Here is a 27,798-nt window from a genome sequence, read left to right on the forward strand (position 1 = left end):
TTGGACTCGGATGTCACGCAGGTAGCTATAATCTCCCACGTGGTAAGCTCAATTGCTGCTGTAACCACAAATGCACGACTGACTTCTAATGTTGATTTCATTTGTTTGTTATTTCCTTCAATGTTTCTCATTCTAACACTTCTCATCGTATTGCACAGGGACGAAAGCTTGACACACGTGTCTAAGGAAACCACTTTGGTATGAGGGACTGTTCGTATTCCCTTCTTTTTGTTCAATCAACAATTATCCAAGTAAGCCATTCCACATTGTTGATTTTCTTGGACTCGAATGTCACGCAGGTAGCTATAATCTCCCACGTGGTAAGGTCAATTGCTGCTGTAACCACAAATGCACGACTGACTTCTGTTGTTGATTTCATTTGTTCGTTATTTCCTTCTCTGTTTCTCATTCTAACACTTTTCATCGTATTGCACAGGGACGAAAGCTTGACACACGTGTCTAAGGAAACCACTTTGGTATAAGGGACTGTTCTTATTCTCTTTTTTTTGTTTAATCAACAATTATCCAAGTAGGCCATTCCACATTGTTGATTATCTTGGACTCGGATGTCACGCAGGTAGCTATAATCTCCCACGTGGTAAGGTCAATTGCTGCTGTAACCACAAATGCACGACTGACTTCTAATGTTGATTTCATTTGTTTGTTATTTCCTTCAATGTTTCTCATTCTAACACTTCTCATCGTATTGCACAGGGACGAAAGCTTTACACACGTGTCTAAAGAAACCACTTTGGTATAAGGGACTGTTCTTATTCCCTTCTTTTTGTTCAATCAACAATTATCCAAGTAAGCCATTCCACATTGTTGATTTTCTTGGACTCGAATGTCACGCAGGTAGCTATAATCTCCCACGTGGTAAGGTCAATTGCTGCTGTAACCACAAATGCACGACTGACTTCTGTTGTTGATTTCATTTGTTTGTTATTTCCTTCTATGTTTCTCATTCTAACACTTTTCATCGTATTGCACAGGGACGAAAGCTTGACACGCGTGTCTAAGGAAACCACTTTGGTATAAGGGACTGTTCTTAATCCCTTCGTTTTGTTTAATGAACAATTATCCAAGTAAGCCATTCCACATTGTTGATTTTCTTGGACTAGGATGTCACGCAGCTAGCTATAATCTCCAATGGGGTAAGGTCAATTGCTGCTGTAACCACAATTGGACGGCTGACTTCTGTTGTTGATTTCATTTGTTTGTTATTTCCTTCAATGTTTCTCATTCTAACACTTCTCATCGTATTGCACAGGGACGAAAGCTTGACACACGTGTCTATGGAAACCACATTGGTATAAGGGACTGTTCTTATTCCCTTCTTTCTGTAAAATGATCAATTATCCAAGTAAGCCATTCCACATTGTTGATTTTCTTGGACTCGGATGACACGCAGGTAGCTATAATCTCCCACGTGGTAAGGTCAATTGCTGCTGTAACCACAAATGCACGACTGACTTCTGTTGTTGATTTCATTTGTTTGTTATTTCCTTCTATGTTTCTCATTCTAACACTTTTCATCGTATTGCACAGGGACGAAAGCTTGACACACGTGTCTAAGGAAACCACTTTTTTTCGTTTAATCAACAATTATCCAAGTAGGCCATTCCACATTGTTGATTTTCTTGGACTCGGATGTCACGCAGGTAGCTATAATCTCCCACGTGGTAAGGTCAATTGCTGCTGTAACCACAAATGCACGACTGACTTCTAATGTTGATTTCATTCGTTTGTTATTTTCTTCAATGTTTCTCATTCTAACACTTTTCATCGTATTGCACAGGGACGAAAGCTTGACACGCGTGTCTAAGGAAACCACTTTGGTATAAGGGACTGTTCTTATTCCCTTTTTTTTTGTTTGATCAACAATTATCCAAGTGGGCCATTCCACATTGTTGATTTTCTTGGACTCGGATGTCACGCAGGTAGCTATAATCTCCCACGTGGTAAGGTCAATTGCTGCTGTAACCACAAATGCACGACTGACTTCTGTTGTTGATTTCATTCGTTTGTTATTTTCTTCAATGTTTCTCATTCTAACACTTCTCATCGTATTGCACAGGGACGAAAGCTTGACACACGTGTCTAAAGAAACCACTTTGGTATAAGGGACTGTTCTTATTCCCTTTTTTTTTGTTTGATCAACAATTATCCAAGTGGGCCATTCCACATTGTTGATTTTCTTGGACTCGGATGTCACGCAGGTAGCTATAATCTCCCACGTGGTAAGGTCAATTGCTGCTGTAACCACAAATGCACGACTGACTTCTGTTGTTGATTTCATTTGTTTGTTTTTTCCTTCTATATTTCTCATTCTTACATTTTTCATAGTATTGCACAGGGACGAAAGCTTGACACACGTGTCTATGGAAACCACATTCGTATAAGGGACTGTTCTTACTTCATTCTTTCTGTATAATGATCAATTATCCAAGTAAGTCATTCCACATTGTTGATTTTCTTGGACTCGGATGTCACGCAGGTAGCTATAATCTCCCACGTGGCAAGGTCAATTGCTGCTGAAATCACAAATGCACGACTGACTTCTAATGTTGATTTCATTCGTTTGTTATTTTCTTCAATGTTTCTCATTCTAACACTTTTCATCGTATTGCACAGGGACGAAAGCTTGACACGCGTGTCTAAGGAAACCACTTTGGTATAAGGGACTGTTCTTATTCCCTTTTTTTTTGTTTGATCAACAATTATCCAAGTGGGCCATTCCACATTGTTGATTTTCTTGGACTCGGATGTCACGCAGGTAGCTATAATCTCCCACGTGGTAAGGTCAATTGCTGCTGTAACCACAAATGCACGACTGACTTCTGTTGTTGATTTCATTCGTTTGTTATTTTCTTCAATGTTTCTCATTCTAACACTTCTCATCGTATTGCACAGGGACGAAAGCTTTACACACGTGTCTAAAGAAACCACTTTGGTATAAGGGACTGTTCTTATTCCCTTTTTTTTTGTTTGATCAACAATTATCCAAGTGGGCCATTCCACATTGTTGATTTTCTTGGACTCGGATGTCACGCAGGTAGCTATAATCTCCCACGTGGTAAGGTCAATTGCTGCTGTAACCACAAATGCACGACTGACTTCTAATGTTGATTTCATTCGTTTGTTATTTTCTTCAATGTTTCTCATTCTAACACTTTTCATCGTATTGCACAGGGACGAAAGCTTGACACGCGTGTCTAAGGAAACCACTTTGGTATAAGGGACTGTTCTTATTCCCTTTTTTTTTGTTTGATCAACAATTATCCAAGTGGGCCATTCCACATTGTTGATTTTCTTGGACTCGGATGTCACGCAGGTAGCTATAATCTCCCACGTGGTAAGGTCAATTGCTGCTGTAACCACAAATGCACGACTGACTTCTGTTGTTGATTTCATTCGTTTGTTATTTTCTTCAATGTTTCTCATTCTAACACTTCTCATCGTATTGCACAGGGACGAAAGCTTTACACACGTGTCTAAAGAAACCACTTTGGTATAAGGGACTGTTCTTATTCCCTTTTTTTTTGTTTGATCAACAATTATCCAAGTGGGCCATTCCACATTGTTGATTTTCTTGGACTCGGATGTCACGCAGGTAGCTATAATCTCCCACGTGGTAAGGTCAATTGCTGCTGTAACCACAAATGCACGACTGACTTCTGTTGTTGATTTCATTTGTTTGTTTTTTCCTTCTATATTTCTCATTCTTACATTTTTCATCGTATTGCACAGGGACGAAAGCTTGACACACGTGTCTATGGAAACCACATTCGTATAAGGGACTGTTCTTACTTCATTCTTTCTGTATAATGATCAATTATCCAAGTAAGTCATTCCACATTGTTGATTTTCTTGGACTCGGATGTCACGCAGGTAGCTATAATCTCCCACGTGGCAAGGTCAATTGCTGCTGAAATCACAAATGCACGACTGACTTCTGTTGTTGATTTCATTTGTTTGTTATTTCCTTCAATGTTTCTCATTCTAACACTTTTCATCGTATTGCACAGGGACGAAAGCTTGACACACGTGTCTAAGAAAACCACTTTGGTATGAGGGACTGTTCTTATTCCCTTCTTTTTGTTCAATCAACAATTATCCAAGTGAGCCATTCCACATTGTTGATTTTCTTGGACTCGGATGTCACGCAGGTAGCTATAAGCTCCCACGTGGTAAGGTCAATTGCTGCTGTAACCACAAATGCACGACTGACTTCTGTTGTTGATTTCATTTGTTTGTTATTTCCTTCTATGTTTCTCATTCTAACACTTTTCATCGTATTGCACAGGGACGAAAGCTTGACACACGTGTCTAAGGAAACCACTTTTGTATAAGGGACTGTTCTTATTTTTTTTTGTTTAATCAACAATTATCCAAGTAGGCCATTCCACATTGTTGATTTTCTTGGACTCGGATGTCACGCAGGTAGCTATAATCTCCCACGTGGTAAGGTCAATTGCTGCTGTAACCACAAATGCACGACTGACTTCTAATGTTGATTTCATTTGTTTGTTATTTCCTTCAATGTTTCTCATTCTAACACTTCTCATCGTATTGCACAGGGACGAAAGCTTGACACACGTGTCTAAGGAAACCACTTTGGTATGAGGGACTGTTCGTATTCCCTTCTTTTTGTTCAATCAATAATTATCCAAGTAAGCCATTCCACATTGTTGATTTTCTTGGACTCGAATGTCACGCAGGTAGCTATAATCTCCCACGTGGTAAGGTCAATTGCTGCTGTAACCACAAATGCACGACTGACTTCTGTTGTTGATTTCATTTGTTCGTTATTTCCTTCTCTGTTTCTCATTCTAACACTTTTCATCGTATTGCACAGGGACGATAGCTTGACACACGTGTCTAAGGAAACCACTTTGGTATAAGGGACTGTTCTTATTCTCTTTTTTTTGTTTAATCAACAATTATCCAAGTAGGCCATTCCACATTGTTGATTATCTTGGACTCGGATGTCACGCAGGTAGCTATAATCTCCCACGTGGTAAGGTCAATTGCTGCTGAAATCACAAATGCACGACTGACTTCTGTTGTTGATTTCATTTGTTTGTTATTTCCTTCAATGTTTCTCATTCTAACACTTTTCATCGTATTGCACAGGGACGAAAGCTTGACACACGTGTCTAAGAAAACCACTTTGGTATGAGGGACTGTTCTTATTCCCTTCTTTTTGTTCAATCAACAATTATCCGAGTGAGCCATTCCACATTGTTGATTTTCTTGGACTCGGATGTCACGCAGGTAGCTATAAGCTCCCACGTGGTAAGGTCAATTGCTGCTGTAACTTCAAATGCACGACTGACTTCTGTTGTTGATTTCATTTGTTTGTTATTTCCTTCTATGTTTCTCATTCTAACACTTTTCATCGTATTGCACAGGGACGAAAGCTTGACACACGTGTCTAAGGAAACCACTTTGGTATAAGGGACTGTTCTTATTTTTTTTTTGTTTAATCAACAATTATCCAAGTAGGCCATTCCACATTGTTGATTCTCTTGGACTCGGATGTCACGCAGGTAGCTATAATCGCCCACGTGGTAAGGTCAATTGCTGCTGTAACCACAAATGCACGACTGACTTCTAATGTTGATTTCATTTGTTTGTTATTTCCTTCAATGTTTCTCATTCTAACACTTCTCATCGTATTGCACAGGGACGAAAGCTTGACACACGTGTCTAAGGAAACCACTTTGGTATGAGGGACTGTTCGTATTCCCTTCTTTTTGTTCAATCAACAATTATCCAAGTAAGCCATTCCACATTGTTGATTTTCTTGGACTCGAATGTCACGCAGGTAGCTATAATCTCCCACGTGATAAGGTCAATTGCTGCTGTAACCACAAATGCACGACTGACTTCTGTTGTTGATTTCATTTGTTCGTTATTTCCTTCTCTGTTTCTCATTCTAACACTTTTCATCGTATTGCACAGGGACGAAAGCTTGACAAACGTGTCTAAGGAAACCACTTTGGTATAAGGGACTGTTCTTATTCTCTTTTTTTTGTTTAATCAACAATTATCGAAGTAGGCCATTCCACATTGTTGATTATCTTGGACTCGGATGTCACGCAGGTAGCTATAATCTCCCACGTGGTAAGGTCAATTGCTGCTGTAACCACAAATGCACGACTGACTTCTAATGTTGATTTCATTTGTTTGTTATTTCCTTCAATGTTTCTCATTCTAACACTTCTCATCGTATTGCACAGGAACGAAAGCTTGACACACGTGTCTAAGGAAACCACAAGGGTTTGTTCTCATTCCCTTTTTTCTTTTTGATGAACAATTATCCAAGTAAGCCATTCCACATTGTTGATTTTCATGGACTCGGATGTCACGCAGGTAGCTATAATCTTCCACGTGGTAAGGTCAATTGCTGCTGTAACCACAAATGCTCGACTGACTTCTACTGTGGATTTCATTCGTTTGTTATTTTCTTCAATGTTTCTCATTCTAACACTTTTCATCGTATTGCACAGGAACGAATGCTTGACACACGTGTCTAAGGAAACCACAAGGGTTTGTTCTCATTCCCTTTTTTCTTTTTGATGAACAATTATCCAAGTAAGCCATTCCACATTGTTGATTTTCATGGACTCGGATGTCACGCAGGTAGCTATAATCTTCCACGTGGTAAGGTCAATTGCTGCTGTAACCACAAATGCACGACTGACTTCTGTTGTTGATTTCATTTGTTCGTTATTTCCTTCTCTGTTTCTCATTCTAACACTTTTCATCGTATTGCACAGGGACGAAGGCTTGACAAACGTGTCTAAGGAAACAACTTTGGTATAAGGACTGTTCCTATTCCCTTCTTTTTGTTTAATGAACAATTATCCAAGTAAGCCATTCCACATTGTTGATTTTCTTGGACTAGGATGTCACGCAGCTAGCTATAATCTCCCACGTGGTAAGGTCAATTGCTGCTGTAACCACAAATGCACGACTGACTTCTGTTGTTAATTTCATTCGTTTGTTATTTTCTTCAATGTTTCTCATTCTAACACTTTTCATCGTATTGCACATGGACGAAAGCTTGACACACGTGTCTAAGGAAACCACAAGGGTTTGTTCTCATTCCCTTTTTTCTTTTTGAAGAACAATTATCTAAGTGAGCCATTCCACATTGTTGATTTTCTTGGACTCGGATGTCACGCAAGTAGCTATAATCTCCCACGTGGTAAGGTCCATTGCTGCTGTAACCACGAATGCACGATTGACTTCTGTAGTTGATTTCATTTGTTTGTTATTTTCTTCAATGTTTCTCATTCTAACAATTCTCATCGTATTGCACAGGGACGAAAGCTTGACACACGTGTCTAAGGAAACAACTTTGGTATAAGGACTGTTCTTATTCCCTTCTTTTTGTTTAATGAACAATTATCCAAGTGAGCCATTCCACATTGTTGATTTTCTTGGAATCGGATGTCACGCAGGTAGCTATAATCTCCCACGTGGTAAGGTCAATTGCTGCTGTATCCACAAATGCACGACTGACTTCTGTTGTTGATTTCATTTGTTTGTTTTTTCCTTCTATGTTTCTCATTCTAACACTTTTTATCGTATTGCACAGGGACGAAAGCTTGACACACGTGTCTATGGAAACCACATTCTTATAAGGGACTGTTCTTACTTCATTCTTTCTGTATAATGATCAATTATCCAAGTAAGTCATTCCACATTGTTGATTTTCTTGGACTCGGATGTCACGCAGGTAGCTATAATCTCCCACGTGGTAAGGTCAATTGCTGCTGAAATCACAAATGCACGACTGACTTCTGTTGTTGATTTCATTTGTTTGTTATTTCCTTCAATGTTTCTCATTCTAACACTTTTCATCGTATTGCACAGGGACGAGAGCTTGACACACGTGTCTAAGAAAACCACTTTGGTATGAGGGACTGTTCTCATTCCCTTCTTTTTGTTCAATCAACAATTATCCAAGTGAGCCATTCCACATTGTTGATTTTCTTGGACTCGGATGTCACGCAGGTAGCTATAAGCTCCCACGTGGTAAGGTCAATTGCTGCTGTAACCACAAATGCACGACTGACTTCTGTTGTTGATTTCATTTGTTTGTTATTTCCTTCTATGTTTCTCATTCTAACACTTTTCATCGTATTGCACAGATACGAAAGCTTGACACACGTGTCTAAGGAAACCACTTTGGTATAAGGGACTGTTCTTATTTTTTTTTTTGTTTAATCAACAATTATCCAAGTAGGCCATTCCACATTGTTGATTTTCTTGGACTCGGATGTCACGCAGGTAGCTATAATCTCCCACGTGGTAAGGTCAATTGCTGCTGTAACCACAAATGCACGACTGACTTCTAATGTTGATTTCATTTGTTTGTTATTTCCTTCAATGTTTCTCATTCTAACACTTCTCATCGTATTGCACAGGGACGAAAGCTTGACACACGTGTCTAAGGAAACCACTTTGGTATGAGGGACTGTTCTTATTCCCTTCTTTTTGTTCAATCAACAATTATCCAAGTAAGCCATTCCACATTGTTGATATTCTTGGACTCGAATGTCACGCAGGTAGCTATAATCTCCCACGTGGTAAGGTCAATTGCTGCTGTAACCACAAATGCACGACTGACTTCTGTTGTTGATTTCATTTGTTCGTTATTTCCTTCTCTGTTTCTCATTCTAACATTTTTGATCGTATTGCACAGGGACGAAAGCTTGACACACGTGTCTAAGGAAACCACTTTGGTATAAGGGACTGTTCTTATTCTCTTTTTTTCGTTTAATCAACAATTATCCAAGTAGGCCATTCCTCATTGTTGAGTATCTTGGGCTCGGATGTCACGCAGGTAGCTATAATCTCCCACGTGGTAAGGTCAATTGCTGCTGTAACCACAAATGCACGACTGACTTCTTATGTTGATTTCATTTGTTTGTTATTTCCTTCAATGTTTCTCATTCTAACACTTCTCATCGTATTGCACAGGGACGAAAGCTCAACACACGTGTCTAAGGAAACCACTTTGGTATAAGGGACTGTTGTTATTTCCTTCTTTTTGTTCAATCAACAATTATCCAAGTAAGCCATTCCACATTGTTGATTTTCTTGGACTCGAATGTCACGCAGGAAGCTATAATCTCCCACGTGGTAAGGTCAATTGCTGCTGTAACCACAAATGCACGACTGACTTCTGTTGTTGATTTCATTTGTTTGTTATTTCCTTCTATGTTTCTCATTCTAACACTTTTCATCGTATTGCACAGGGACGAAAGCTTGACACACGTGTCTGAGGAAACCACTTTGGTATAAAGGACTGTTCTTATTTTTTTTTTGTTTAATCAACAATTATCCAAGTAGGCCATTCCACATTGTTGATTTTCTTGGACTCGGATGTCACGCAGGTAGCTATAATCTCCCACGTGGTAAGGTCAATTGCTGCTGTAACCACAAATGCACGACTGACTTCTAATGTTGATTTCATTTGTTTGTTATTTCCTTCAATGTTTTTCATTTTAACACTTCTCATCGTATTGCACAGGGACGAAAGCTTGACACACGTGTCTAAGGAAACCACTTTCGTATGAGGGACTGTTCTTATTCCCTTCTTTTTGTTCAATCAACAATTATCCAAGTAAGCCATTCCACATTGTTGATTTTCTTGGACTCGAATGTCACGCAGGTAGCTATAATCTCCCACGTGGTAAGGTCAATTGCTGCTGTAACCACAAATGCACGACTGACTTCTGTTGTTGATTCCATTTGTTCGTTATTTCCTTCTCTGTTTCTCATTCTAACACTTTTCATCGTATTGCACAGGGACGAAAGCTTGACACACGTGTCTAAGGAAACCACTTTGGTATAAGGGACTGTTCTTATTCTCTTTTTTTTGTTTAATCAACAATTATCCAAGTAGGCCATTCCACATTGTTGATTATCTTGGACTCGGATGTCACGCAGGTAGCTATAATCTCCCACGTGGTAAGGTCAATTGCTGCTGTAACCACAAATGCACGACTGACTTCTAATATTGATTTCATTTGTTTGTTATTTCCTTCAATGTTTCTCATTCTAACACTTCTCATCGTATTGCACAGGGACGAAAGCTTTACACACGTGTCTAAGGAAACCACTTTGGTATAAGGGACTGTTCTTATTCCCTTCTTATTGTTCAATCAACAATTATCCAAGTAAGCCATTCCACATTGTTGATTTTCTTGGACTCGAATGTCACGCAGGTAGCTATAATCTCCCACGTGGTAAGGTCAATTGCTGCTGTAACCACAAATGCACGACTGACTTCTGTTGTTGATTACATTTGTTTGTTATTTCCTTCTATGTTTCTCATTCTAACACTTTTCATCGTATTGCACAGGGACGAAAGCTTGACACGCGTGTCTAAGGAAACCACTTTGGTATAAGGGACTGTTCTTAATCCCTTCGTTTTGTTTAATGAACAATTATCCAAGTAAGCCATTCCACATTGTTGATTTTCTTGGACTCGGATGTCACGCAGGTAGCTATAATCTCCCACGTGGTAAGGTCAATTGCTGCTGTAACCACAAATGCACGACTGACTTCTGTTGTTGATTTCATTTGTTTGTTATTTCCTTTTATGTTTCTCATTCTAACACTTTTTATCGTATTGCACAGGAACGAAAGCTTGACACAGTGTCTAAGGAAACCACAAGGGTTTGTTCTCATTCCCTTTTTTCTTTTTGATGAACAATTATCCAAGTAAGCCATTCCACATTGTTGATTTTCATGGACTCGGATGTCACGTAGGTAGCTATAATCTTCCACGTGGTAAGGTCAATTGCTGCTGTAACCACAAATGCTCGACTGACTTCTACTGTTGATTTCATTCGTTTGTTATTTTCTTCAATGTTTCTCATTCTAACACTTTTCATCGTATTGCACAGGAACGAATGCTTGACACACGTGTCTAAGGAAACAACTTTGATATAAGGACTGTTCCTATTCCCTTCTTTTTGTTTAATGAACAATTATCCAAGTAAGCCATTCCACATTGTTGATTTTCTTGGACTAGGATGTCACGCAGCTAGCTATAATCTCCCACGTGGTAAGGTCAATTGCTGCTGTAACCACAAATGCACGACTGACTTCTGTTGTTAATTTCATTTGTTTGTTATTTTCTTCAATGTTTCTCATTCTAACAATTCTCATCGTATTGCACAGGGACGAAAGCTTGACACACGTGTCTAAGGAAACAACTCTGGTATAAGGACTGTTCTTATTCCCTTCTTTTTGTTTAATGAACAATTATCCAAGTGAGCCATTCCACATTGTTGATTTTCTTGGAATCGGATGTCACGCAGGTAGCTATAATCTCCCACGTGGTAAGGTCAATTGCTGCAGTATCCACAAATGGACGACTGACTTCTGTTGTTGATTTCATTTGTTTGTTTTTTCCTTCTATGTTTCTCATTCTAACACTTTTTATCGTATTGCACAAGGACGAAAGCTTGACTTACGTGTCTAAGGAAGCCACATTGGTATGAGGGACTGTTCTTATTCCCATTCCACATTGTTGATTTTCTTGGACTAGGATGTCACGCAGCTAGCTATAATCTACCACGTGGTAAGGTCAATTGCTGCTGTAACCACAAATGCACGACTGACTTCTGTTGTTGATTTCATTCGTTTGTTATTTTCTTCAATGTTTCTCATTCTAACACTTTTCATCGTATTGCACAGGGACGAAAGCTTGACACACGTGTCTAAGGAAACCACTTTGGTATAAGGGACTGTTCTTATTCTCTTTTTTTTGTTTAATCAACAATTATCCAAGTAGGCCATTCCACATTGTTGATTATCTTGGACTCGGATGTCACGCAGGTAGCTATAATCTCCCACGTGGTAAGGTCAATTGCTGCTGTAACCACAAATGCACGATTGACTTCTGTTGTTGATTTCATTTGTTTGTTATTTCCTTCTATGTTTCTCATTCTAACACTTTTCATCGTATTGCACAGGGACGAAAGCTTGACACACGTGTCTAAGGAAACCACTTTGGTATAAGGGACTGTTCTTATTTTTTTTTTTGTTTAATCATCAATTATCCAAGTAGGCCATTCCACATTGTTGATTTTCTTGGACTCGGATGTCACGCAGGTAGCTATAATCTCCCACGTGGTAAGGTCAATTGCTGCTGTAACCACAAATGCACGACTGACTTCTAATGTTGATTTCATTTGTTTGTAATTTCCTTCAATGTTTCTCATTCTAACACTTCTCATCGTATTGCACAGGGACGAAAGCTTGACACACGTGTCTAAGGAAACCACTTTGGTATGAGGGACTGTTCTTATTCCCTTCTTTTTGTTCAATCAACAATTATCCAAGTAAGCCATTCCACATTGTTGATTTTCTTGGACTCGAATGTCACGCAGGTAGCTATAATCTCCCACGTGGTAAGGTCAATTGCTGCTGTAACCACAAATGCACGACTGACTTCTGTTGTTGATTTCATTTGTTTGTTATTTCCTTCTCTGTTTCTCATTCTAACACTTTTCATCGTATTGCACAGGGACGAAAGCTTGACACACGTGTCTAAGAAAACCACTTTGGTATGAGGGACTGTTCTTATTCCCCTTCTTTTTGTTCAATCAACAATTATCCAAGTAAGCCATTCCACATTGTTGATTTTCTTGGACTCGGATGTCACGCAGGTAGCTATAAGCTCCCACGTGGTAAGGTCAATTGCTGCTGTAACCACAAATGCACGACTGACTTCTGTTGTTGATTTCATTTGTTTGTTATTTTCTTCTCTGTTTCTCATTCTAACACTTTTCATCGTATTGCACAGGGACGAAAGCTTGACACACGTGTCTAAGGAAACCACTTTGGTATAAGGGACTGTTCTTATTCTCTTTTTTTTGTTTAATCAACAATTACCCAAGTAGGCCATTCCACATTGTTGATTATCTTGGACTCGGATGTCACGCAGGTAGCTATAATCTCCCACGTGGTAAGGTCAATTGCTGCTGTAACCACAAATGCACGATTGACTTCTGTTGTTGATTTCATTTGTTTGTTATTTCCTTCTATGTTTCTCATTCTAACACTTTTCATCGTATTGCACAGGGACGAAAGCTTGACACACGTGTCTAAGGAAACCACTTTGGTATAAGGGACTGTTCTTATTTTTTTTTTGTTTAATCAACAATTATCCAAGTAGGCCATTCCACATTGTTGATTTTCTTGGACTCGGATGTCACGCAGGTAGCTATATTCTCCCACGTGGTAAGGTCAATTGCTGCTGTAACCACAAATGCACGACTGACTTCTAATGTTGATTTTATTTGTTTGTTATTTCCTTCAATGTTTCTCATTCTAACACTTCTCATCGTATTGCACAGGGACGAAAGCTTGACACACTTGTCTAAGGAAACCACTTTGGTATGAGGGACTGTTCTTATTCCCTTCTTTTTGTTCAATCAACAATTATCCAAGTAAGCCATTCCACATTGTTGATTTTCTTGGTCTCGAATGTCACGCAGGTAGCTATAATCTCCCACGTGGTAAGGTCAATTGCTGCTGTAACCACAAATGCACGACTGACTTCTGTTGTTGATTTCATTTGTTTGTTATTTCCTTCTCTGTTTCTCATTCTAACACTTTTCATCGTATTGCACAGGGACGAAAGCTTGACACACGTGTCTAAGGAAACCACTTTGGTATAAGGGACTGTTCTTATTCTCTTTTTTTTTGTTTAATCAACAATTATCCAAGTAGGCCATTCCACATTGTTGATTATCTTGGACTCGGATGTCACGCAGGTAGCTATAATCTCCCACGTGGTAAGGTCAATTGCTGCTGTAACCACAAATGCACGACTGACTTCTAATGTTGATTTCATTTGTTTGTTATTTCCTTCAATGTTTCTCATTCTAACACTTCTCATCGTATTGCACAGGGACGAAAGCTTTACACACGTGTCTAAGGAAACCACTTTGGTATAAGGGACTGTTCTCATTCCCTTCTTTTTGTTCAATCAACAATTATCCAAGTAAGCCATTCCACATTGTTGATTTTCTTGGACTCGAATGTCACGCAGGTAGCTATAATCTCCCACGTGGTAAGGTCAATTGCTGCTGTAACCACAAATGCACGACTGACTTCTGTTGTTGATTTCATTTGTTTGTTATTTCCTTCTATGTTTCTCATTCTAACACTTTTCATCGTATTGCACAGGGACGAAAGCTTGACACGCGTGTCTAAGGAAACCACTTTGGTATAAGGGACTGTTCTTAATCCCTTCGTTTTATTTAATGAACAATTATCCAAGTAAGCCATTCCACATTGTTGATTTTCTTGGACTCGGATGTCACGCAGGTAGCTATAATCTCCCACGTGGTAAGGTCAATTGCTGCTGTAACCACAAATGCACGACTGACTTCTGTTGTTGATTTCATTTGTTTGTTATTTCCTTCTATGTTTCTCATTCTAACACTTTTTATCGTATTGCACAGGGACGAAAGCTTGACTTACGTGTCTAAGGAAACCACAAGGGTTTGTTCTCATTCCCTTTTTTCTTTTTGATGAACAATTATCCAAGTAAGCCATTCCACATTGTTGATTTTCATGGACTCGGATGTCACGCAGGTAGCTATAATCTTCCACGTGGTAAGGTCAATTGCTGCTGTAACCACAAATGCTCGACTGACTTCTACTGTTGATTTCATTCGTTTGTTATTTTCTTCAATGTTTCTCATTCTAACACTTTTCATCGTATTGCACAGGAACGAATGCTTGACACACGTGTCTAAGGAAACAACTTTGGTATAAGGACTGTTCTTATTCCCTTCTTTTTGTTTAATGAACAATTATCCAAGTAAGCCATTCCACATTGTTGATTTTCTTGGACTAGGATGTCACGCAGCTAGCTATAATCTCCCACGTGGTAAGGTCAATTGCTGCTGTAACCACAAATGCACGACTGACTTCTGTTGTTAATTTCATTCGTTTCTTATTTTCTTCAATGTTTCTCATTCTAACACTTTTCATCGTATTGCACAGGGACGAAAGCTTGACACACGTGTCTAAGGAAACCACAAGGGTTTGTTCTCATTCCCTTTTTTCTTTTTGATGAACAATTATCTAAATGAGCCATTCCACATTGTTGATTTTTTTGGACTCGGATGTCACGCAAGTAGCTATAATCTCCCACGTGGTAAGGTCCATTGCTGCTGTAACCACGAATGCACGATTGACTCCTGTTGTTGATTTCATTTGTTTGTTATTTTCTTCAATGTTTCTCATTCTAACACTTCTCATCGTATTGCACAGGGACGAAAGCTTGACACACGTGTCTAAGGAAACAACTTTGGTATAAGGACTGTTCTTATTCCCTTCTTTTTGTTTAATGAACAATTATCCAAGTAAGCCATTCCACATTGTTGATTTTCTCGGAATCGGATGTCACGCAGGTAGCTATAATCTCTCACGTGGTAAGGTCAATTGCTGCTGTATCCACAAATGCACGACTGACTTCTGTTGTTGATTTCATTTGTTTGTTTTTTCCTTCTATGTTCCTCATTCTAACACTTTTTATCGTATTGCACAGGGACGAAAGCTTGACACACGTGTCTAAGGAAACCACAAGGGTTTGTTCTCATTCCTTTTTTTTCTTTTTGATGAACAATAATCCAAGTGCGCCATTCCACATTGCTGATTTTTTTGGACTCGGATGTCACGCAGGTAGCTATAATCTCCCACGTGGTAAGGTCCATTGCTGCTGTAACCACGAATGCACGATTGACTTCTGTTGTTGATTTCATTTGTTTGTTATTTCCTTCTATGTTTCTCATTCTAACAATTTTCATCGTATTGCACAGGGACGAAAGCTTGACACACGTGTCTAAGGAAACCACTTTGGTATGAGGGACTGTTCTTATTCCATTCTTTTTGTTTAATGAACAATTATCCAAGTAAGCCATTCCACATTGTTAATTTTCTTGGACTCGGATGTCACGCAGGGAGCTATAATCTCCCACGTGGTAAGGTCAATTGCTGCTGTTACCACAAATGCACGATTGACTTATGTTGTTGATTTCATTCGTTTTTTATTTTCTTGAATGTTTCACATTCTAACACTTTTTATCGTATTGCACAGGGACGAAAGCTTGACACACGTGTCTAAGGAAACCACTTTGGTATAAGGGACTGTTCTTATTCCCTTCTTTTTGTTTTATGAACAATTATCCAAGTAGGCCATTCCACATTGTTGATTTTCTTGGACTCGGATGTCACGCAGGTAGCTATAATCTCCCACGTGGTAAGGTCAATTGCTGCTGTAACCACAAATGCACGACTGACTTCTAATGTTGATTTCATTTGTTTGTAATTTCCTTCAATGTTTCTCATTCTAACACTTCTCATCGTATTGCACAGGGACGAAAGCTTGACACACGTGTCTAAGGAAACCACTTTGGTATGAGGGACTGTTCTTATTCCCTTCTTTTTGTTCAATCAACAATTATCCAAGTAAGCCATTCCACATTGTTGATTTTCTTGGACTCGAATGTCACGCAGGTAGCTATAATCTCCCACGTGGTAAGGTCAATTGCTGCTGTAACCACAAATGCACGACTGACTTCTGTTGTTGATTTCATTTGTTTGTTATTTCCTTCTCTGTTTCTCATTCTAACACTTTTCATCGTATTGCACAGGGACGAAAGCTTGACACACGTGTCTAAGAAAACCACTTTGGTATGAGGGACTGTTCTTATTCCCTTCTTTTTGTTCAATCAACAATTATCCAAGTAAGCCATTCCACATTGTTGATTTTCTTGGACTCGGATGTCACGCAGGTAGCTATAAGCTCCCACGTGGTAAGGTCAATTGCTGCTGTAACCACAAATGCACGACTGACTTCTGTTGTTGATTTCATTTGTTTGTTATTTCCTTCTCTGTTTCTCATTCTAACACTTTTCATCGTATTGCACAGGGACGAAAGCTTGACACACGTGTCTAAGGAAACCACTTTGGTATAAGGGACTGTTCTTATTCTCTTTTTTTTGTTTAATCAACAATTACCCAAGTAGGCCATTCCACATTGTTGATTATCTTGGACTCGGATGTCACGCAGGTAGCTATAATCTCCCACGTGGTAAGGTCAATTGCTGCTGTAACCACAAATGCACGATTGACTTCTGTTGTTGATTTCATTTGTTTGTTATTTCCTTCTATGTTTCTCATTCTAACACTTTTCATCGTATTGCACAGGGACGAAAGCTTGACACACGTGTCTAAGGAAACCACTTTGGTATAAGGGACTGTTCTTATTTTTTTTTTGTTTAATCAACAATTATCCAAGTAGGCCATTCCACATTGTTGATTTTCTTGGACTCGGATGTCACGCAGGTAGCTATATTCTCCCACGTGGTAAGGTCAATTGCTGCTGTAACCACAAATGCACGACTGACTTCTAATGTTGATTTTATTTGTTTGTTATCTCCTTCAATGTTTCTCATTCTAACACTTCTCATCGTATTGCACAGGGACGAAAGCTTGACACACTTGTCTAAGGAAACCACTTTGGTATGAGGGACTGTTCTTATTCCCTTCTTTTTGTTCAATCAACAATTATCCAAGTAAGCCATTCCACATTGTTGATTTTCTTGGTCTCGAATGTCACGCAGGTAGCTATAATCTCCCACGTGGTAAGGTCAATTGCTGCTGTAACCACAAATGCACGACTGACTTCTGTTGTTGATTTCATTTGTTTGTTATTTCCTTCTCTGTTTCTCATTCTAACACTTTTCATCGTATTGCACAGGGACGAAAGCTTGACACACGTGTCTAAGGAAACCACTTTGGTATAAGGGACTGTTCTTATTCTCTTTTTTTTTGTTTAATCAACAATTATCCAAGTAGGCCATTCCACATTGTTGATTATCTTGGACTCGGATGTCACGCAGGTAGCTATAATCTCCCACGTGGTAAGGTCAATTGCTGCTGTAACCACAAATGCACGACTGACTTCTAATGTTGATTTCATTTGTTTGTTATTTCCTTCAATGTTTCTCATTCTAACACTTCTCATCGTATTGCACAGGGACGAAAGCTTTACACACGTGTCTAAGGAAACCACTTTGGTATAAGGGACTGTTCTCATTCCCTTCTTTTTGTTCAATCAACAATTATCCAAGTAAGCCATTCCACATTGTTGATTTTCTTGGACTCGAATGTCACGCAGGTAGCTATAATCTCCCACGTATTAAGGTCAATTGCTGCTGTAACCACAAATGCACGACTGACTTCTGTTGTTGATTTCATTTGTTTGTTATTTCCTTCTATGTTTCTCATTCTAACACTTTTCATCGTATTGCACAGGGACGAAAGCTTGACACGCGTGTCTAAGGAAACCACTTTGGTATAAGGGACTGTTCTTAATCCCTTCGTTTTATTTAATGAACAATTATCCAAGTAAGCCATTCCACATTGTTGATTTTCTTGGACTCGGATGTCACGCAGGTAGCTATAATCTCCCACGTGGTAAGGTCAATTGCTGCTGTAACCACAAATGCACGACTGACTTCTGTTGTTGATTTCATTTGTTTGTTATTTCCTTCTATGTTTCTCATTCTAACACTTTTTATCGTATTGCACAGGAACGAAAGCTTGACACACGTGTCTAAGGAAACCACAAGGGTTTGTTCTCATTCCCTTTTTTCTTTTTGATGAACAATTATCCAAGTAAGCCATTCCACATTGTTGATTTTCATGGACTCGGATGTCACGCAGGTAGCTATAATCTTCCACGTGGTAAGGTCAATTGCTGCTGTAACCACAAATGCTCGACTGACTTCTACTGTTGATTTCATTCGTTTGTTATTTTCTTCAATGTTTCTCATTCTAACACTTTTCATCGTATTGCACAGGAACGAATGCTTGACACACGTGTCTAAGGAAACAACTTTGGTATAAGGACTGTTCTTATTCCCTTCTTTTTGTTTAATGAACAATTATCCAAGTAAGCCATTCCACATTGTTGATTTTCTTGGACTAGGATGTCACGCAGCTAGCTATAATCTCCCACGTGGTAAGGTCAATTGCTGCTGTAACCACAAATGCACGACTGACTTCTGTTGTTAATTTCATTCGTTTCTTATTTTCTTCAATGTTTCTCATTCTAACACTTTTCATCGTATTGCACAGGGACGAAAGCTTGACACACGTGTCTAAGGAAACCACAAGGGTTTGTTCTCATTCCCTTTTTTCTTTTTGATGAACAATTATCTAAATGAGCCATTCCACATTGTTGATTTTTTTGGACTCGGATGTCACGCAAGTAGCTATAATCTCCCACGTGGTAAGGTCCATTGCTGCTGTAACCACGAATGCACGATTGACTCCTGTTGTTGATTTCATTTGTTTGTTATTTTCTTCAATGTTTCTCATTCTAACACTTCTCATCGTATTGCACAGGGACGAAAGCTTGACACACGTGTCTAAGGAAACAACTTTGGTATAAGGACTGTTCTTATTCCCTTCTTTTTGTTTAATGAACAATTATCCAAGTAAGCCATTCCACATTGTTGATTTTCTCGGAATCGGATGTCACGCAGGTAGCTATAATCTCTCACGTGGTAAGGTCAATTGCTGCTGTATCCACAAATGCACGACTGACTTCTGTTGTTGATTTCATTTGTTTGTTTTTTCCTTCTATGTTCCTCATTCTAACACTTTTTATCGTATTGCACAGGGACGAAAGCTTGACACACGTGTCTAAGGAAACCACAAGGGTTTGTTCTCATTCCTTTTTTTTCTTTTTGATGAACAATAATCCAAGTGCGCCATTCCACATTGCTGATTTTTTTGGACTCGGATGTCACGCAGGTAGCTATAATCTCCCACGTGGTAAGGTCCATTGCTGCTGTAACCACGAATGCACGATTGACTTCTGTTGTTGATTTCATTTGTTTGTTATTTCCTTCTATGTTTCTCATTCTAACAATTTTCATCGTATTGCACAGGGACGAAAGCTTGACACACGTGTCTAAGGAAACCACTTTGGTATGAGGGACTGTTCTTATTCCATTCTTTTTGTTTAATGAACAATTATCCAAGTAAGCCATTCCACATTGTTAATTTTCTTGGACTCGGATGTCACGCAGGGAGCTATAATCTCCCACGTGGTAAGGTCAATTGCTGCTGTTACCACAAATGCACGATTGACTTATGTTGTTGATTTCATTCGTTTTTTATTTTCTTGAATGTTTCACATTCTAACACTTTTTATCGTATTGCACAGGGACGAAAGCTTGACACACGTGTCTAAGGAAACCACTTTGGTATAAGGGACTGTTCTTATTCCCTTCTTTTTGTTTTATGAACAATTATCCAAGTAAGCCATTCCACATTGTTGATTTTCTTGGACTCGGATGTCACGCAGGTAGCTATAATCTCCCACGTGGTAAGGTCCATTGCTGCTGTAACCACGAATGCACGATTGACTTCTGTTGTTGATTTCATTTGTTTGTTATTTCCTTCTATGTTTCTCATTCTAACAATTTTCATCGTATTGCACAGGGACGAAAGCTTGACACACGTGTCTAAGGAAACCACTTTGGTATGAGGGACTGTTCTTATTCCATTCTTTTTGTTTAATGAACAATTATCCAAGTAAGCCATTCCACATTGTTAATTTTCTTGGACTCGGATGTCACGCAGGGAGCTATAATCTCCCACGTGGTAAGGTCAATTGCTGCTGTTACCACAAATGCACGATTGACTTATGTTGTTGATTTCATTCGTTTTTTATTTTCTTGAATGTTTCACATTCTAACACTTTTCATCGTATTGCACAGGGACGAAAGCTTGACACACGTGTCTAAGGAAACCACTTTGGTATAAGGGACTGTTCTTATTCTCTTTTTTTTTGTTTAATCAACAATTATCCAAGTAGGCCATTCCACATTGTTGATTATCTTGGACTCGGATGTCACGCAGGTAGCTATAATCTCCCACGTGGTAAGGTCAATTGCTGCTGTAACCACAAATGCACGATTGACTTCTGTTGTTGATTTCATTTGTTTGTTATTTCCTTCTATGTTTCTCATTCTAACACTTTTCATCGTATTGCACAGGGACGAAAGCTTGACACACGTGTCTAAGGAAACCACTTTGGTATAAGGGACTGTTCTTATTTTTTTTTTTGTTTAATCAACAATTATCCAAGTAGGCCATTCCACATTGTTGATTTTCTTGGACTCGGATGTCACGCAGGTAGCTATAATCTCCCACGTGGTAAGGTCAATTGCTGCTGTAACCACAAATGCACGACTGACTTCTAATGTTGATTTCATTTGTTTGTTATTTCCTTCAATGTTTCTCATTCTAACACTTCTCATCGTATTGCACAGGGACGAAAGCTTGACACACGTGTCTAAGGAAACCACTTTGGTATGAGGGACTGTTCTTATTCCCTTCTTTTTGTTCAATCAACAATTATCCAAGTAAGCCATTCCACATTGTTGATTTTCTTGGACTCGAATGTCACGCAGGTAGCTATAATCTCCCACGTGGTAAGGTCAATTGCTGCTGTAACCACAAATGCACGACTGACTTCTGTTGTTGATTTCATTTGTTTGTTATTTCCTTCTCTGTTTCTCATTCTAACACTTTTCATCGTATTGCACAGGGACGAAAGCTTGACACACGTGTCTAAGAAAACCACTTTGGTATGAGGGACTGTTCTTATTCCCTTCTTTTTGTTCAATCAACAATTATCCAAGTAAGCCATTCCACATTGTTGATTTTCTTGTACTCGGATGTCACGCAGGTAGCCATAAGCTCCCACGTGGTAAGGTCAATTGCTGCTGTAACCACAAATGCACGACTGACTTCTGTTGTTGATTTCATTTGTTTGTTATTTCCTTCTCTGTTTCTCATTCTAACACTTTTCATCGTATTGCACAGGGACGAAAGCTTGACACACGTGTCTAAGGAAACCACTTTGGTATAAGGGACTGTTCTTATTCTCTTTTTTTTGTTTAATCAACAATTATCCAAGTAGGCCATTCCACATTGTTGATTATCTTGGACTCGGATGTCACGCAGGTAGCTATAATCTCCCACGTGGTAAGGTCAATTGCTGCTGTAACCACAAATGCACGATTGACTTCTGTTGTTGATTTCATTTGTTTGTTATTTCCTTCTATGTTTCTCATTCTAACACTTTTCATCGTATTGCACAGGGACGAAAGCTTGACACACGTGTCTAAGGAAACCACTTTGGTATAAGGGACTGTTCTTATTTTTTTTTTGTTTAATCAACAATTATCCAAGTAGGCCATTCCACATTGTTGATTTTCTTGGACTCGGATGTCACGCAGGTAGCTATAATCTCCCACGTGGTAAGGTCAATTGCTGCTGTAACCACAAATGCACGACTGACTTCTTATGTTGATTTCATTTTTTTGTTATTTCCTTCAATGTTTCTCATTCTAACACTTCTCATCGTATTGCACAGGGACGAAAGCTTGACACACTTGTCTAAGGAAACCACTTTGGTATGAGGGACTGTTCTTATTCCCTTCTTTTTGTTCAATCAACAATTATCCAAGTAAGCCATTCCACATTGTTGATTTTCTTGGACTCGAATGTCACGCAGGTAGCTATAATCTCCCACGTGGTAAGGTCAATTGCTGCTGTAACCACAAATGCACGACTGACTTCTGTTGTTGATTTCATTTGTTTGTTATTTCCTTCTCTGTTTCTCATTCTAACACTTTTCATCGTATTGCACAGGGACGAAAGCTTGACACACGTGTCTAAGGAAACCACTTTGGTATAAGGGACTGTTCTTATTCTCTTTTTTTTTGTTTAATCAACAATTATCCAAGTAGGCCATTCCACATTGTTGATTATCTTGGACTCGGATGTCACGCAGGTAGCTATAATCTCCCACGTGGTAAGGTCAATTGCTGCTGTAACCACAAATGCACGACTGACTTCTAATGTTGATTTCATTTGTTTGTTATTTCCTTCAATGTTTCTCATTCTAACACTTCTCATCGTATTGCACAGGGACGAAAGCTTTACACACGTGTCTAAGGAAACCACTTTGGTATAAGGGACTGTTCTCATTCCCTTCTTTTTGTTCAATCAACAATTATCCAAGTAAGCCATTCCACATTGTTGATTTTCTTGGACTCGAATGTCACGCAGGTAGCTATAATCTCCCACGTGGTAAGGTCAATTGCTGCTGTAACCACAAATGCACGACTGACTTCTGTTGTTGATTTCATTTGTTTGTTATTTCCTTCTATGTTTCTCATTCTAACACTTTTCATCGTATTGCACAGGGACGAAAGCTTGACACGCGTGTCTAAGGAAACCACAAGGGTTTGTTCTCATTCCCTTTTTTCTTTTTGATGAACAATTATCTAAGTGAGCCATTCCACATTGTTGTTTATTTTGGACTCGGATGTCACGCAAGTAGCTATAATCTCCCACGTGGTAAGGTCCATTGCTGCTGTAACCACGAATGCACGATTGACTCCTGTTGTTGATTTCATTTGTTTGTCATTTTCTTCAATGTTTCTCATTCTAACACTTCTCATCGTATTGCACAGGGACGAAAGCTTGACACACGTGTCTAAGGAAACAACTTTGGTATAAGGACTGTTCTTATTCCCTTCTTTTTGTTTAATGAACAATTATCCAAGTAAGCCATTCCACATTGTTGATTTTCTCGGAATCGGATGTCACGCAGGTAGCTATAATCTCTCACGTGGTAAGGTCAATTGCTGCTGTATCCACAAATGCACGACTGACTTCTGTTGTTGATTTCATTTGTTTGTTTTTTCCTTCTATGTTTCTCATTCTAACAATTTTCATCGTATTGCACAGGGACGAAAGCTTGACACACGTGTCTAAGGAAACCACTTTGGTATGAGGGACTGTTCTTATTCCATTCTTTTTGTTTAATGAACAATTATCCAAGTAAGCCATTCCACATTGTTAATTTTCTTGGACTCGGATGTCACGCAGGGAGCTATAATCTCCCACGTGGTAAGGTCAATTGCTGCTGTTACCACAAATGCACGATTGACTTATGTTGTTGATTTCATTCGTTTTTTATTTTCTTGAATGTTTCACATTCTAACACTTTTTATCGTATTGCACAGGGACGAAAGCTTGACACACGTGTCTAAGGAAACCACAAGGGTTTGTTCTCATTCCTTTTTTTTCTTTTTGATGAACAATAATCCAAGTAAGCCATTCCACATTGTTGATTTTTTTGGACTCGGATGTCACGCAGGTAGCTATAATCTCCCACGTGGTAAGGTCCATTGCTGCTGTAACCACGAATGCACGATTGACTTCTGTTGTTGATTTCATTTGTTTGTTATTTCCTTCTATGTTTCTCATTCTAACAATTTTCATCGTATTGCACAGGGACGAAAGCTTGACACACGTGTCTAAGGAAACCACTTTGGTATGAGGGACTGTTCTTATTCCATTCTTTTTGTTTAATGAACAATTATCCAAGTAAGCCATTCCACATTGTTAATTTTCTTGGACTCGGATGTCACGCAGGGAGCTATAATCTCCCACGTGGTAAGGTCAATTGCTGCTGTTACCACAAATGCACGATTGACTTATGTTGTTGATTTCATTCGTTTTTTATTTTCTTGAATGTTTCACATTCTAACACTTTTTATCGTATTGCACAGGGACGAAAGCTTGACACACGTGTCTAAGGAAACCACTTTGGTATAAGGGACTGTTCTTATTCCCTTCTTTTTGTTTTATGAACAATTATCCAAGTAAGCCATTCCACATTGTTGATTTTCTTGGACTCGGATGTCACGCAGATAGCTATAATCTCCCACGTGGTAAGGTCCATTGCTGCTGTAACCACGAATGCACGATTGACTTCTGTTGTTGATTTCATTTGTTTGTTATTTCCTTCTATGTTTCTCATTCTAACAATTTTCATCGTATTGCACAGGGACGAAAGCTTGACACACGTGTCTAAGGAAACAACTTTGGTATAAGGACTGTTCTCATTCCCTTCTTTTTGTTCAATGAACAATTATCCAAGTAAGCCATTCCACATTGTTGATTTTCTTGGACTCGGATGTAACGCAGGTAGCTATAATCTCCCACGTGGTAAGGTCAATTGCTGCTGTAACCACAAATGCACGACTGACTTCTGTTGTTGATTTCATTTGTTTGTTTTTTCCTTCTATGTTTCTCATTCTAACACTTTTTATCGTATTGCACAGGGACGAAAGCTTGACACGTGTCTAAGGAAACCACATTGGTATAAGGGACTGTTCTTATTCCCTTTTTTCTTTTTGATGAACAATAATCCAAATAAGCCATTCCACATTGTTGATTTTCTTGGACTCGGATGTCACGCAGGTAGCTATAATCTCCCACGTGGTAAGGTCAATTGCTGCTGTAACCACGAATGCACGACTGACTTCTGTTGTTGATTTCATTCGTTTGTTATTTTCTTCAATGTTTCTCATTCTAACACTTTTCATCGTATTGCACAGGGACGAAAGCTTGATACACGTGTCTAAGGAAACCACTTTGGTATAAGGGACTGGTCTTATTCCCTTCTTTCTGTTAAATGAACAATTATACAAGTGAGCCATTCCACATTGTTGATTTTCTTGGACTCGGATGTCACGCAGCTAGCTATAATCTCCCACGTGGTAAGGTCAATTGCTGCTGTAACCACAAATGCACGACTGACTTCTGTTGTTAATTTCATTCGTTTGTTATTTTCTTCAATGTTTCTCATTCTAACACTTTTCATCGTATTGCACAGGGACCAAAGCTTGACACACGTGTTTAAGGAAGCCACAAGGGTTTGTTCTCATTCCCTTTTTTCTTTTTGATGAACAATTATCCAAGTGAGCCATTCCACATTGTTGATTTTTTTGGACTCGGATGTCACGCAAGTAGCTATAATCTCCCACGTGGTAAGGTCCATTGCTGCTGTAACCACGAATGCACGATTGACTTCTGTTGTTGATTTCATTTGTTTGTTATTTTCTTCAATGTTTCTCATTCTAACACTTCTCATCGTATTGCACAGGGACGAAAGCTTGACACACGTGTCTAAGGAAACAACTTTGGTATAAGGACTGTTCTTATTCCCTTCTTTTTGTTTAATGAACAATTATACAAGTAAGCCATTCCACATTGTTGATTTTCTTGGACTCGGATGTCACGCAGGTAGCTATAATCTCCCACGTGGTAAGGTCAATTGCTGCTGTAACCACAAATGCACGACTGACTTCTGTTGTTGATTTCATTTGTTTGTTATTTCCTTCTATGTTTCTCATTCTAACACTTTTTATCGTATTGCACAGGAACGAAAGCTTGACACACGTGTCTAAGGAAACCACAAGGGTTTGTTCTCATTCCCTTTTTTCTTTTTGATGAACAATTATCTAAGTGAGCCATTCCACATTGTTGATTTTTTTGGACTCGGATGTCACGCAAGTAGCTATAATCTCCCACGTGGTAAGGTCCATTGCTGCTGTAACCACGAATGCACGATTGACTCCTGTTGTTGATTTCATTTGTTTGTTATTTTCTTCAATGTTTCTCATTCTAACACTTCTCATCGTATTGCACAGGGACGAAAGCTTGACACACGTGTCTAAGGAAACAACTTTGGTATAAGGACTGTTCTTATTCCCTTCTTTTTGTTTAATGAACAATTATCCAAGTAAGCCATTCCACATTGTTGATTTTCTCGGAATCGGATGTCACGCAGGTAGCTATAATCTCTCACGTGGTAAGGTCAATTGCTGCTGTATCCACAAATGCACGACTGACTTCTGTTGTTGATTTCATTTGTTTGTTTTTTCCTTCTATGTTTCTCATTCTAACACTTTTTATCGTATTGCACAGGGACGAAAGCTTGACACACGTGTCTAAGGAAACCACAAGGGTTTGTTCTCATTCCTTTTTTTTCTTTTTGATGAACAATAATCCAAGTAAGCCATTCCACATTGTTGATTTTTTTGGACTCGGATGTCACGCAGGTAGCTATAATCTCCCACGTGGTAAGGTCCATTGCTGCTGTAACCACGAATGCACGATTGACTTCTGTTGTTGATTTCATTTGTTTGTTATTTCCTTCTATGTTTCTCATTCTAACAATTTTCATCGTATTGCACAGGGACGAAAGCTTGATACACGTGTCTAAGGAAACCACTTTGGTATGAGGGACTGTTCTTATTCCATTCTTTTTGTTTAATGAACAATTATCCAAGTAAGCCATTCCACATTGTTAATTTTCTTGGACTCGGATGTCACGCAGGGAGCTATAATCTCCCACGTGGTAAGGTCAATTGCTGCTGTTACCACAAATGCACGATTGACTTATGTTGTTGATTTCATTCGTTTTTTATTTTCTTGAATGTTTCACATTCTAACACTTTTTATCGTATTGCACAGGGACGAAAGCTTGACACACGTGTCTAAGGAAACCACTTTGGTATAAGGGACTGTTCTTATTCCCTTCTTTTTGTTTTATGAACAATTATCCAAGTAAGCCATTCCACATTGTTGATTTTCTTGCACTCGGATGTCACGCAGGTAGCTATAATCTCCCACGTGGTAAGGTCCATTGCTGCTGTAACCACGAATGCACGATTGACTTCTGTTGTTGATTTCATTTGTTTGTAATTTCCTTCTATGTTTCTCATTCTAACAATTTTCATCGTATTGCACAGGGACGAAAGCTTGACACACGTGTCTAAGGAAACAACTTTGGTATAAGGA

This window comes from Harmonia axyridis, chromosome 3 (assembly GCF_914767665.1).
Source record: "Harmonia axyridis chromosome 3, icHarAxyr1.1, whole genome shotgun sequence".
Lineage (NCBI taxonomy): Eukaryota > Metazoa > Arthropoda > Insecta > Coleoptera > Coccinellidae > Harmonia > Harmonia axyridis.